This window comes from Notamacropus eugenii, chromosome 6, assembly GCF_028372415.1.
Source record: "Notamacropus eugenii isolate mMacEug1 chromosome 6, mMacEug1.pri_v2, whole genome shotgun sequence".
Taxonomy (NCBI): Eukaryota; Metazoa; Chordata; class Mammalia; order Diprotodontia; family Macropodidae; genus Notamacropus; species Notamacropus eugenii.
This window is the reverse complement of record NC_092877.1, coordinates 100,923,343-100,938,876: the sequence shown is the minus strand read 5'-3', so window position 1 is coordinate 100,938,876 and position 15,534 is coordinate 100,923,343. Positions and strand designations below refer to the sequence as shown.

The following is a 15,534-nucleotide window of genomic DNA, read 5'->3' as shown; positions in this document are numbered from 1 at the left end:
TTCCACAGACTACTTGAGACAACCAAATGTCCTAGAACTGTCACCACTTCTAGCTGAAATTCTCTATACTTTATTTAGAAAGTATTCCATTTGGACAATAAATGGCTAATTGATTAACTGCTGGAAGGTTGCTGTAACATTCCTTACTCCCAAAAGATTCAATAGATTAAATCCAAATAGTTCCTCTGTGATGAAAGATACCTTTTCTATACCTCTAGGTAATAATTCCTACTTAGTGGCAATTTCTTCCTGCCAATTCCCTTTGCAGAGGTCACTGAGAAGAATAACTTAGCAAACTCCAATTATTCTATCAGCTAATCAGTTATTGACAGGGAAAGATGATGTCTTAAATTAGAATAATTGATTTTTCTGTGTTTAAATTCATATAAAAGGGCATTTACATGCATATGCTTTATAGGGTTTTTAATAATCAATAAACATTTATGAAGCACTTACTACGTGCCAGGCACTGTGTTAAATATGAGCTGTCTATCTATCTATCTATCTATCTATCTATCTATCTATCTATCTATCTATCTATCTATCTAATATATGTGTCTCTATAGAGACATATATACATACATATAAAGGTATATATATGTGTTATGTATATATGAACACACTTAATTTTAACATAATAGTTTCTGATTTTTAAAAATGTATCTGTTTTGTATTGACTAAAAAATTTTAAATTTAGATAATTTACTTTTTCTATCTCTTAATCAAGCTGGTTAACAGTGCAATAGTTTTGTTATACTTTAAAAGCAGAGCTTCTATTTACATTTATCAGTTCGTTACTCTTTTTTTTTATTTCTGAGTGTCTAGTCATCTAATTTTCACTGTTATTTTCTCTTCTGCTTTTTAAGAACTGCTAATTTATTTTATTTTCAGTCTTTTAATGTGTATGCTTAGTTTCTGATACCTTACACTTTCAGGACTCTGCAACTTTGAGCTCCTCCACATCTTCCTCCTTTTCATTCTCATCAGACCTCAGGAAATCTGGACTAGTCTGATTGATGCAGGAGCCTCAATTTTTCTTGTTACTGGTATTCCTCCTTGGACCCTGCCATGGGCATATCTCGAAAATCTGATTGCCTAAAATTTCAGTAGTCATTTGGGTCCCACAGTGTTCTCCTAAGAAAACTCCATACACTGTGAAAATAGAGAAAAGATTCTGAAGGCTTAAGAGTTCTCCAGATTGAATTACAAGACTATTAAGAGACACACTACCTCAGTTCTGAAAGCATTATCTTTGAAAACTGGTATCTATAGTATCAGCACCAAACTAGGTAGCAGACCCCTTCTAGGATCAGCCTTGTATGTGAATTATAGGGAGCAGGAAGGAACAGTCAGTTTCAGTGGGATTACTTTAGGAAACTGAGATAGTCTTCAGATATTTATTTACTTTCTATAAAAGGTACCTTGTGACTGTCTCTTTTATTTAACATATTGCCATTAGTGAATTTTCTGGTTTTTGTGACTTCTTACACATTCCATTTGGTTTGTTGTGGGCAAGCTACCTCTGTGAATCCTCTCCTACCAAGTTTTTAGGTATGTCTTTATTTTTATTTCTTAACTTTGCCTGCAAAATATTTTCCTGGCTGATTAGCACAGAGATTAGTTGTTTGTCCAATTTGTTATCAATTACTTGATCACAATATTTTTCCTCTTTAGAATCAGAGTTGTCGGAGTTTTCCAGCTTTCAGCCCTCTCTCACCTGGCTTTTCTCCACCTCCAGCACCTTCCCCCTTGCTAGCCATGATGGACCAGGCCATGTCCTTTGCCAAGGACTTCCTGGCAGGTAGCATCAAAGCTGCCATCTCCAAGACAGCGGTGGCCCCCATTGAGAGAATTAAGCTACTATTGTAGATGCAGCATGCAAGTAAAGAAATTGCTGCAGATAAGCAGTACAAAGGCATAATGGATTGTATAGTCTGAATTCCAGAACAGTTTCTTCTGGTGGGATAACTTAGCAAATGTCATCAGATATTTCCACACCTAGGCCCTTAACTTTGCCTTTAAGGATAAGTATAAGCAGGTGTTTTTGGGAGGAGTGGACGAACACACACGGTTTTGCAGGTATTTTGCTGGCAATCTTACCTCTAGTGGTGCAGCTGGAGTCATCTCTCTTCGCTTTGTCTACCCCTTCGATTTTGCAAGAACCTACTGGCAGCTGATGTTGGTAAATTTGCACTGAGAGAGAATTCAAAGGCCTAGGAGACTGCCTTATGAAAATCACCATCTGATGGAATCTGTGGCTTGTATCAAGGTTTCAGTGTCTCAGTGCAGAGTATCATTATCTATAGAACAGCTTACTTTGGCATCTATGATACAGCAAAAGGTATGCTCCCAAAACTGAAGAGCACTCATATTGTGATAAGCTGGATGATTGCACAATCAGTGACTGCTATAGCAAGTGTAGTCTTTTATCCCTTTGATACAGTAAGGCAGCAAGTGATGATGCAGTCTGGACACAAAGGAGCAGATATCATGTATGTTGGGACAATTGACTGCTGGGAGAAGATTGCTAAAGATGAGGGTGGCAAAGCTTTCTTCAAGGGTGCCTAGTCCATTGTTCTTAGAGGCATGGTGGAGCTTTTGTGCTTGTCCTGTGTGATGAATTGAAGCAAGTAATCTAAGTATATCCTAACTAAGGAACCAGTGAATATAGATCATGTAGAATACTTAACCATACTTACCATTTTGGACCATTGACCTTCAGGAAATTCCTGTTGTCTTTTTATCTAGGCCAGATCATGTTTGTAGGGGAGCCAGAAAAAGCTCTTAGAAAAAGGGACTCATTTATTGGGATCCATTATTCACACAGTGGAGTTAACGATGATTCAGTATATTGATTCTATTGGCTTTTGGGAAAATAATAGTTTCTGTGGGCCCAAGGAGGCAGATCAACTTAGGCCATCTTGTTTAATTGTTCTTTTGTAGGACCATAAATTTGTGTTTAAGTATTTATTTTAAAAAGTCATGTCTCCCATTTGTACTTAAGCACTATATATACTATTTTGTAGAGCTGACTATGATGATCTGTGTTGGGCATTCTGCTGTTAAACAATAAATGCACAGAAGACTGAAAAAATAAAGAATCAGAGATGCCAATGAAGCCCATCCACATATTTTGAAAGGATGTTTTTTAGATAAGAATTCCTTCTGACTACCAAGAAACAGTGCATTTTTGGTAATATTTTTGAAGTGTTTCCAACCATGGCACATTTTCTGTAAAGCTTCTTTCATCATACAGTCCTAGAAACAGAAATGCAGAATAGGAAGTTACTCAGAGGTCATATAGTTCATACTAAGCCTGAATTCTAACTGGGCTATCCTAGGGCATCCTCTACCCTCTGCTGGAAGATGTTTGGTAATGATGAAACTTGCTATCTGTTAAGGGAATTTATATCATTTTGGAATGTTTCCTTATGATGAGTACATATCTCTCTATCTGTAATGTCTTTTCATTGATTCTACTTCTGCTCTCAAGTTATAGGGAAACTAAATGTCCTTCTACATGGCAAGCCATTAAAAAATGTCAAGTTGATGAGGTGCTTGGATACTTCTGCTTATACCCCAATTCCAATATCATATTACTCTCCAGCCTCAAAATGCTATCACTGGCAGTTTTCTTTTCCCCTAAGCCCAAGGACATTATATCTAGAAATTACTAGTGAGTGGCCACTAGTAAAACAAATCATCTTTCCCCATCACAAGAACAAGTTGACTTCTGTAAAATTTCCCCTATAAAAGAGTCTTATATCTGCAGAATTATCATGTATTGATTCCTACAATTATTATATACAATCCAGAGGTCAAGCTATAGACACCAACTCTGAAAGGTATTTTGCTACCAACAAAACAGACCAAATATTCACTCCTTAGAAGCTCATTCCTCTGGTTGCCAGCAGTGAATGATGCCTGTAACTAAGATTGTATGATCATCTAATTAGTATATCTGCCAGATAATCCACTACTTTTCATATATAAGCTTTAGCATCATTCCTGTTAAGATACAAGTTACATAAGGAGCTCTTCCCACCATAATGGCATTACAATAAACCTTTGCCAACCTGACTTAAAGAATGCTTGAGTACATGAATTCATTCCAGATGACCCTTTCCTGTACTTCAGTCTTTGAGGGATCCCTGAATTTCTCAAAACCTTATCAAAATCTAATGACCCATCTCCCTAAGTCTCCACTTCCACAGGTCCTTCAACTTATGGATGCAAAGTATGTTTTAAAATTCCCTTACTAGCTTGATGGATTATATCAGCACTCTCTAGGTTATGAATGTCCCTTTCCAAATATGACCCTCAGAATAGTACATAGTTTTCCATAAGGTAGGGACCAGGGTGGATAGGCAGAACTGACTAAAACTGCCTTCATTCTGGAGGTAATATTTGCATTAATACAACATAAAATCACTGTTAGTTTGCTACCATATTGCAGTGCTGACTCACTGAATATAGCTACCACAAAAAAGGCACATGATTAGAATGTTAGAGTTCTGTCTTAGAAATTAGTGCTCTCTCAAAGCCAAATGGACTGTTTGAGAAGAGAGATTATTTCTCTCTAGTGGTCTCTAGTGGATAGTCTCTCTTTTTATTCTTTTTCAGGAATGGAATGGATTATGACAGGGGTTCTTAATTTTCTTTTAGTATCATGGATACCTTTGGCAGTCTAATGAAGCCTATGGACATAAAAGGCTTTTAACATGGAGTCTTTGAATAGATTTCAGAGGGTTCCAAGAACTTAAAAAGGAAAAAAAAATCTCACATTTATTTTAAGGTATCTCATTAATTTAGTATTTCTTTAGTTATTTAATAATATTCTAAGAAATGATCCAAAGTCTTTAACAGACTGCCAAAGGGACAAATGATCAGCAAAAAAGTTAGGAACCCCTGTACTAGATGAACTCTAAAAGTATTCTCCCTAGATTTACCTTTATGATCCTATGATGCCTTTTCCTTCATCCTAAGCATCCATTAAATTCTATTCAAGTGTCTCTAGTCTTTATGGTTTCTCCCCAACAATCAATTTGTCCAAAACTGCTCTAAGGAAAGCTTTGAATTTTATTCATTGACAACTTATGTTTACATTGTTGTGACCACCCTCCACCACAACATTAGCTAAGTATTATGCCTCATTATTAAAAGGAAGTCTTTATGTTTTATTAAAAGAAATTTCAAGATAACTTTCCTGGACTCCTGAAGGCATAACACACAAGTATCTACCTTCTTCTTGACCATGTCTAGTTCTGTATCTAGGAAAGTGGGCCCTTCAGAAGACTTAAATTATTCAAACTTCAAATGTTTCTACCTGAAAACAGCATGTGAATGGTCTATACTATTTTAATTTGATGTCATATTTTACTTGAAAAAGAAAAGTATCAGATGAAAATTCCTTAATCTTCTTTTGTAGTTTACTCTGATCTTTTTGTGGAAAAAATATTAGAGCATATTAACAGATCACCAGAATTACCATTCATTTTAGGATGATATTTTCTAGAAATCTACTGCTTTTCTCAGCACTCTTGTAATTAACATTTCTAAGGCAATTATGAGCAATTAGCCTTAATCAATAAATATGTAGTTTTAAAGTTTGTTTCTCAGATTTAAGAAATAGTACCATTTTCTTAAGCAGCATTATTTATCAAATGAAACTGTTAGGTTAAAAATAATCAACATAGAGCTAATATAATGATTCTGGTCTTCATATTTCCTTATTTTTGGAGAATTGGACAAGAGAATATATGATTGCGAAAGATGAGCCCATAAGATGGTCCAATAAAGATTATGGAGTTTACCAAATTATAGAATCTCAGAACTAGAAGGGACATTGAAGGTCATCAAATGTAACCATCTAATGTTAATCTCCTTTATAATACCCCAATAAGTGATGATCCAAACTCTGTTTGAAGTCTTTCAAGGAAAAAGACCTTATTCCTTTCTCCAGAGGTCTTTTTCACTGAATAGTGGAGTCAAGATAGTGGAGTAAAAGAAGGGACTTGCTAGAGCTCTCCCGGCAAAGCCTGCCAAATACCTGTAAAAATGAATCTAAGCAAAGTTTGGAACTGCAGAACCCACAAAATGACAGTATGAAGTAAATCTCCAGCCCAGTACAGTCTGGAAGGTCAGCAGGAAGTGTCTATCATGCTGGGAGCAGAGTTCAGTTGAGTGGGGACTATGCAAGCACAGACAGAACCTGAGTAGGCCTGGGTGGGGGAGGACTGAATATCTGACACCTGTGACGGTTTCTGGGCTTCACAACCCCAAAATGCCAAGGACAAATTGGAAGGTCAGTGGAAAAAGTCCTGTGGGACCTATGTGAGAGAATGGAATGGTCTGGCCCCAGTTCCAGGGTACTGGAGGGGGTGGAAGAGTCAGAGGAAGCCTTAGCCACAGGAGCAGGACCAGCAACAGTGACACCAGCTGTTTCTGGATCTCTAGGCCCAGATATTATGGAGGGATTGAGTGACTAACAGCACAACCTACCACCTCCACTGGAAGCAGAAAACTACCTTGACAAAAACCTCAAAAGTTAAATAAATGGCTGGGGAAATGAGAAAAAACTGGAAAAAGAATCAGAGTATAAAATCTTACTTTGGTGACAAGAAGGACCAAAATATACAAACAGAAGAAGACAACAAAGTTAAAGCTCCCACATCCAAATCCTCCAAGAAAAATATGAATGGGTTTCAGGCCAATGACAAAAAAAAAAGAGTCTGGACATCATCTTTCAAGAAATTATCAAGGAAAACTGCTCAGATATTCTACAACCAGAGGGTAAAATAGATATTGAAAGAAGCTACTGTTTACCTTTGAAAGAAAGATTCCAAAAGGAAATAGGAATATTGTATCCTCAGATTATTGCAGGCAAATTCCATAGCTCCCAGGTCAAGGAGAAAATATTGCAAACAGCCAGAAAGAAACAATTTGAGTACTACAGAAACATAACCAAGATAACACGGGATCTAGCAGCTTCTACATTAAAGTGTCTAAGGGCTTGGAATGTCATATTCCAGAGGTCAAAGGAGCTAGAATTAAAACCAAGAATCACCCACCCAGCAAGACTGAGTATAATAGTTCAGGGAAAAAAGGACATTCAATGAAATAGAGGACTTTCAAGCATTCTTGATAAGAAGACCAGAGCTGAATAGAAAATCTGACTTTCAAACATAAGAATCAAGAGAAGCATGGAAAGGTAAACAGGAAAGAGAAATCATAAGAGACTTACTAAAGCTGAACTGTTTACATTCCTCCTGCATGCAAAGATAATACTTGTAACTCTAGAGACTTTTCTCAGTATTAGAGTAGTTGGAGGGATTATATACATATAAACAGAGGGCACAGGGTGAGTTGAATATGAAGGGATATCTAAAAATATAAAATTAAGGGGTGAGAGAGGAACATATCAGGAGAAGGAGAAAGAGAGAAATAGAATGGGGCAAATTATGTCTCACATAAAAGAGGCATGGAAAAGATTTTTTCAATGTAGAGGAAGAGGAGAGAGGTGAGAGGGAAAGAGTGAACCATACTCTCGTCACATTTGGCTTGAGGAAGGAATAACATGCACACTCAATTTGCTATGAAAATTTATCATGCAAAACAGGAAAGTAGGGATGAAGGAGATAAATGGGAGGGGATGATAGAATGAAGGGCAAATGGGGGTAAGATGTTTTTAGAAGTAAACACTTTTGAGGAGGGACAGGGTCAAAAGAGAGAATAAAGTAAATGGGAGCAGGATAGGATGAAGAGAAATACAGTTAGTTTTTCACAACATGACAGTTATGGTGTTTTGCATGACTAAACATGTGTAACCTATATCAAATTGCTTGTCTTCTCAGTGGGGAGAGAGGGAGGGAGAGAAATTGGAACTCAAAGTTTTAAAAACGAATGTTAAAATTGTTTTTACGGGCAACTGGGAAATATGATATATAGGCAATGGGATATAGAAATCTATCTTGCCTTACAAGAAAATAGAGGGAATGGGGATAAGAGAAGGGAGGGGCATGATAGAAGGGAAGGCAGATTGAGTGAGGGGTAATCAGAATACATGCTGTCTTGAGGTAGGTGGAGGGGAGAGACGGAGAAAATTTGAAATTTAAAATCCTGTAGAAATGAATGTTGAAAACTAAAAATAAATAAATGAAAAAAAACAACTCCCCAGCTTTTTTCAATTCTTCATTTTTGAATGAATCCAATTCTTAGGAATGGTTACCCATTTTCCTCCCAAAAGAAGGGAATTTGGATTCTCTGTACCACATAAAATGTTATTATAAATGCCTAAAGGTGATAAACCTGACAGAAATGGTATCACTTTTTCTCCTATGAATCAATATAGCAGAATAATTATATAGAGAGTTATAGTTTCGAAGTAGCTCCTAATTTAATCTTTCTCTATGCAGAGAGTAACACTCATTCCCACATTGATACATCATCAATCAATCAAAAACATTTATTAAGCACCCCTGTCAGGCATTGTGTTAAGTGATGGAGACATGAAGAAAAAGTTAAGTAGTCTCTGCTTTTGAGATGAGGACTCAAATATTGGGGGATTTAACAAATGTAAATATAGATAAATGCTTATATGTATTATGGGGTGCATATATGTAAAAACATACATATTTACACATGTATATTGTTAATTTGGAGAAGGTAACTGGAGAAAACATGAAAGACTTCATATAGAGGATTGCCTTTGAGTTGATCCTTGAAGGAAAATAGTTATTCTGAGAGGTAGAGGTTAGTAAACTGTGTTATAGGTAAGGGAGACAGTGAACACAATGACAGATAAGGGAAATGGAATCTCTAGTACAAGAGTGTGCTGAAATCTGTTTGCACTAGCTCATGAGAAATGATTATCAAACTTGGAAACTGACAAATGTTATAGTTTAGGGTGGGTAGTAGATAGAGTACTAGGCCTGCAGTCAGGAAGACCTGAATTCAAATCCTATTTCACACATTTATTAGCTGTGTAACCCTGGGAAATCACTTAACCATAGTCCCCACTGTAAAATGGGAATAATATTAGCTCCTGCCTCCGAGGATTATTGTGAGGACTCAAAGAGATAAAGTGCTTAGCACAGTGCCTCGCACATAGTGACACGTAAATGTTAACTATTACTATTAATAATTATCTTTTTATTATGTAATAGGGAAAATGTTAATAACGCAAATTAAACTTGAAAATATTGTGTATGCATTAAAGAAATGCTCGAAGTCACTAACAATAAGAGAAATACAAATCAAAATAACTCTGAGATTTTACCTCATTCTCTCCAAATTGGAAGAAATGTTAAAAAATGGCAACATTCCATGTTGGAGGAATTTTAAGAGACAGGTATACTAATATATTGTTGATGGAATTGTGAAATGATACAGCCATTTGGGAAAGCAAGGTGAAATTATGCAAATAAAAAAATTATGATGTCCACATGCTTTGAACCAGAGATTCCACTCCATTCCTCAACTTACTGCCCAAAGAAGCCACTGATACAAAAAATGCCCCTATATATTCCCAAATATTTATAGAAGTATTTTTATGTAATAGCTAAGGATTGAAAACAAAGTTATATCCATTAATTGGGGAATGGCTAGACAAATTGTGGTACATGAATGTGATATAATATTATTGTGCTATAAGAAATGATATGTAATGAATACAGGGGAACTTGGGAAGAGCTATATGAACTTACACAAAATGCAGTCAATGGAGGCAAGAAAGTAATATATATGATAACTGAAAAACTATATAACTTTATAGCTGAATATAACTACATATAGCTATTTACCTGAAAGAAAATATAATTATAATTGAAAAAATTGAACCAAAAGTAAAAAAGTAAATGTAACAAATGAAGTGGAATTCAAGTGAAGAGGTATGAAAATACACTTATTGAGATGGGAAGTTCACCAGTGTTGCATATTATACACATTTTTGGATTTTTCTAATATATCTATCAATTGAGCTGATTTTTTTTCTCCAAAAAATACTATATGTCATATGGGATTTCTCTCTGGGAGGAATGAGGGGGAAGGATACATGAGATAATATGATGATGTAAGAAACCAAAAACAAAAATAAATAAAAAAACTTATTCCTTTAAAAAAGAGAGTCAGAGCCAGTGGAGCAGGCAAACACCTACACCAGGACCCTGCTATGTGCCTCAGTATAGCCAGGGAAGCCAACAGATTCCAGCTCAAAGAACTACAATGTGAGGCCTAGTAGCCTTGGTGGGCAGGTGTCCCTGAGAAGAAGACCTCCATGTGATTCAGCACAGCCCTGGGTGGGTAAAGGTCCTCCAGCATGCAGACCTGGTTGTGTACTGGAGCAGTATGGGCCAGGTAGGCATGTTCCAGAAGCCAGACCTCCCCCTTCTTCAACATGGCTCCAGGTAAGCATGTGTCTTCCAGCAATGGAGCCATCTTATGCTTCAGCACAGTCTTTAGAAAAAACAGAAAAACTCCATCTTGCCTCAGTGTATGCCAGACACCACCGCTAGAATCTCTGCTTGACACCAGATAAGCTACCAGACCCCTAGGGCCCCCAGCTGCCAGCACCTGAGACCCCCAGCACACAAAGCCAGTGACAAGGTCCCTGGCCCCCAGCACAAGAAATTTTGGACAGTATGCCCTGTGCTCCAACAGGAGAACTCAGCTTTCAAAGCCACATTAGGAAAACATCATAAACAAGAAGGAGAAAATAATACTGCCCATAGGGAATTTTTATGGTGACAGGGAAAATGAAAACATAAACTAGGGAACGGACAATAATGTTAAAATACCTACATGTGAATTCTCAAAGGGAGGTATGAATTGGTCTCATGCCCAATAAGCCTTCTTGGAAGAGCACAAGAAAGATTTTAAAAGTCAAATAAGAGAAGTAGATGAAAAATTGGGAAAAGAAATGAGAAGTATGAAAGAGAGAGCCAAAAGCTTGAAAAGGGAAGGAATAGAATTGATTGAAGAAAACAACTCCTTAAAAAATACAATGGGACAAATAGAAAAGGAGGTACAAAAATGAATTGAAGAGAAGGACTCCTTAAAAAGTAGAATTGGTCAAATGGAAAAGGAGGTACAATATCTAATTGAAGAAAACAATTCCTTAAAAATTAGAACTGGGCAAGTGGCAGCTAATGACTTTATGAAACATCAAGAATCAATCAAACAAAATCAAAAGAATGACAAAATAGAAGAAAACATAAAATACCTCATCTAAAAAAGCTGGTCTGGAAAATATATGCAGAAGATGTAATTTGTTTATTTTTAAAAATTTATTTATTTTCAGTTTTCAACATTCACTTCCACGTAATTTGGAATTTCAAATTTTCTCCCCATCTTCCCCTCCCCCACCCCAGCACAAAGAGTATTTTTATTACCTTTTCCTCCAATCTGCCCTCCTGTCTATCACCCCAATCCCCTTTATCCCCTTCCCTTCTATTTTCCTGTGGGACAAGATTGGTTTCTATATCCTATTGCCTATATATCTTATTTCCTAATTGTGTATAAAAGCAACATTTTAACATTCATTTTTAAAGCTTTGAGTTCCATATTTTCTGCCTTCCATCCTACCCATCCATTCTCATTGAGAAGGCAAGCAATTTGATATAGGCTATATAGATGTAGTCATGCAAAACACTTCCACAACAGTAATGTTATGAAACTAAGTATATTTCCCTCTATTCTGTCCCACCTTCTGTTTATTTTATTCTGTCTTTTGACCTGTCCATCTACCAAAGTGTTTGCTTCTGATTACCCCTTCCCCTGTCTGCTGTCTCTTCTATTATCTCCCCTCTCTTATCCTACCCGCCTCCCCCCCCCCCTGCTCTCCTGTAGGGTAAAATAAACTTCCATACCCAATTCAATGTGTGTGTTATTCCCTCCTGAAGCCAAATCTGATGAAAGGATGGATGACTTATTCCCTCTCACCTTCCCCTTCTTCCCCTCCATTGTAAAACCTCTTTCTTGCCTCTTTTATGCGAGATGATTTAATACATCCTGCCTCTACCTATCGTACATGCCTCTCAACAGTTAATTTTATTTTTTAGATATCATCGCTTCATATTCAGCTCACCCTGTGCTCTCTCTCTCTGTTTCTCTGTCTCTCTGTCTTTCTGTTTCTCTGTGTGTCTGTGTGTTTCTCTCTCTCTCTCTACATGTGTGTTTACACACACACATACAAACATGAACACACACATATTCTCTTCAGCTATCTTAATACTGAGAAAGGTCTCATGAGTTACAAATATATTTTTTCCATGTAGGAATGTAAACACGTTAACTTTAATAAGTCAATTATGATTTCTCTTTTCTGTTTACCGTTTCATGCTCCTCTTGATTCTTGTGTTTAAAAGTCAGATTTTCTATTCAACTCTGGTTTCTTCAACAAGAATGATTTGAAGCCCTCTATTTCATTATACTTCCATTTTTCCCCCTGAAGTATTGTACTAAGTTTTGCTGGGTAGGTGATTCTTGGTTTTAATCCTAGTTCCTTTGACCTCTGTATTGTCATATGCCAAACCCTCTGATTCCTTAGTGTGAAATCTGCTAAATCTTGTGTTATCCCGATTGAGTTTCCATAAAACTTGAATTGTTGTTTTCTGACTGTTGGTTATATTTTCTCCTTGGGAGATTTGGGAACTCTGGAATTTGACTACTATATTCTTAGGAGTTTTCCCACTTTGATGTCTGATGTTTGTGGGTTGAGAAGTCTGCAAACTGTAGCCACTGATAGTGATTCAGTCCCCTAAAGCCTGCTCCAGACTCATCCATGCTGGTGCAGCCCAGGCCAAACTGTGTTCTGTTCCCAGATCAGTGAGATAGATCATTCCTGTCAACTTTCCAGATTGTCTTTGGCTGGAAATTTGCTTAAGTCTGTCATTTTGTGATGTTTACTGCTCTAGAATTTGTTTAACATCATTTTTACAGGTTTTTTGAGGGGTTTTGAGGGGAGGGCTATAGCAGTTCCCTGCTTCTACTCTGCCATCTTGGCTCTACCTCCCAGGACACATAATTTAAGATTTATTGGTCTATCTGAAAGCCATGATTAAAAAAAAACAAAAAAAACCTGGACAGTATATTCCAAGAAATCATCAAGGAAAACTGCCCTGAGGTCCAAGAACCAGAAGGTAAAGTGGTCATTTAAAGAATCCACCTATCACCTCCTGAAAAATATCCCAAATTGAAAATGCCAAGGAATATTCTAGCCAAATTCCAGAATTGTCAGGTCAAGAAAGTACTGCAAACAGTCAGAAAGAAACAATTTAAATATTGTGGAACCACAGTCAGTATTATGCAGAACCTTTCAGTTTCTACATTAAAAGATTTGAGGGCTTGGAATATGATATTCTGGAAATCACAGGAACTTGGATTAAAATCAGGGATGAAACTGAGCATAGTCTTTCAGGGGAGGAGATGGATATTTCCGATGAAAATCCAGAACGCAACAGAAAATGTGATCTCCAAATACAAGACTTAAGAAAGGCATTACAAGGTAAACAAGAAAGAAAAAAAACATGTTATTTAATAAGGGCAAACTGTTTATATCCCTACATGGGATGATGTTACTTGTAAGTCTTGAGAAATGTATTTTTATTATGACATTTAGAAGGTGTATACATAGACAGAGGGCATGGAGTATAAATTGACTTTGATGGGATGATAAAAAAAATATCTAAGTGGTGAATACCATTTTACTGGAAGAAGAGGAAAGGAGGAAGTAGAAAAGGGTAAATTATATCACATGAAGAGTTGCAAAGATCTATTATAGCAGAGGGAAGGAAGGGAGGGAGATGAGCATAGTTTCAATCTTAATTTCATAAGGTTTAACTAAGGAGGAATTAGCATACTCACATACAGAAATTTTAGCTACTGTGGAAATATGTTTACTATGATTGTGCATGTATAGCTTATATCAGATTGCACACTATCTTGGGGAGAGGGGAGTGGAGGGAGGAGGACAAAAGTTAGAAGGAGGACAAAAGTTAGAAGGAGGACAAAAGTTAGAACTCACAAAAGTAAATGAAGAAAAAATTAAAAAATAAACTAGAGAAAGGAAAAAAAAGGACAGTTTGTTTGAACCACACTGTTTGGGAAGGGCAGTCCTATGTATAAAAATTTTACAAGTCAATTAGGGAAAGTTTATAAAGGCTTATAAGTGAATAAAATGGAGGACTTTATATATGATCCTAGAAAGAATAGTAAATTGCTGTAGTTTTATTGAGTCAGAGAGAACTTTGGTAAGTCCTACACTTAAGAAAAATCCTTTTAGATTATTAGAAAAGCTATTGCTTTAGGAAGAAAATTGAGGCAGGAAGACCAATTAGGACACTTTTGAAATAGAGATTGTTTGAACTAGAATAGTTACTGAATGAGTGAAGAAAAGGGAGTATATGTGACTCTGGTTTATTTAAGGTAGAAATAACAATATATGAAGCAACAGTGAGGAGTTTATGATACTAAAATTGTGAACTTAGGTGACTAGAAAGGGAACAGTGCTCTGGGCAGAATTATTGAATTTTGGGGAATGGGGAGTTTGGGGAAAACATTATTTTCAGCATATATTTGAGATATCTGTAGATCTTCTAGTTCAAATTATCTCAGAAGAAGTTGGTGATGTAGCATTAGAGACCAGAAGGGAGACGAGGCTTGGATACAGATGATCATCAGGATAGATGTGACAGTTCAATCTACATGAGCTAATGAAAGAATCAAAAAGAATTGTAAAGGGAGAACTTTGGGAAAACATTCACATAATATAACATGATTTGGGTGAGGAGCCAGTAATAACTCCTGAGGGGAGAAAATAGTCAGAGAGGTAGGAAAAAACCATGAGAACATTATGGCATGATAAGTCAGATAGGAGAAAATATCTAGGAAGAAGTGGTATTCCACAGTGTGAAATCCTGTAGAGAGGTCAAAAAAAGATGGGAATTGAAGAAGATATTTCATTTAGGTCAAGGTTCTAGTTTGGTCATATATTCTTGAAATCTATTATTTGGTGGTTCAGCTACCCCTCACTTTTTAGTGAAATCTACACATTTGGTGAACATATGATCTATGCCTCTATGTAAGTTGTTTACAACAATGTCAGATAATTCAGGGTCAAACAGAAGTTCCTGTGACACTCCACTAGAAACCTAATTCCAAATCAGCATCAAACTATGTTCAAGATTCTATAATTCCTGTAACTTTTTAAGATACCATTTTTGAGAATTTCTCTTAGAGATGTAGGCAGTAGAAAGAAGCTGCCATTCTTAAATGTAACAACACGTAAGAAATCTATCAGAAGGAAGCAAGACATTAGAAACCTTTGGGAATAATCCAAGAAGGAGAAGTGAGGACCTGAAATTGGGATAGAAAACCCAAAATGAAAATGAAGGAGAAAGTTTTTCTCTTCTGTAGGTAGAATGAAAATTACTCCATTCTGATTGGGAAAAAATTGTCATAATATTCCAGGTTCTCAAAAATATTTAAAGGCACACCAGGTGATTTTATATGTATTATTTTTTCCCTTAGTGGGTGGAA

General features: G+C 36.4%; 1 pseudogene; it reads left to right on the top strand.

The window, feature by feature from the left end:
• Window positions 1–1,758: 1,758 nt before the first annotated feature.
• Window positions 1,759–2,639, top strand: LOC140510525 (ADP/ATP translocase 3-like; annotated as a pseudogene).
• The last annotated feature ends 12,895 nt before the right edge of the window (window positions 2,640–15,534 follow it).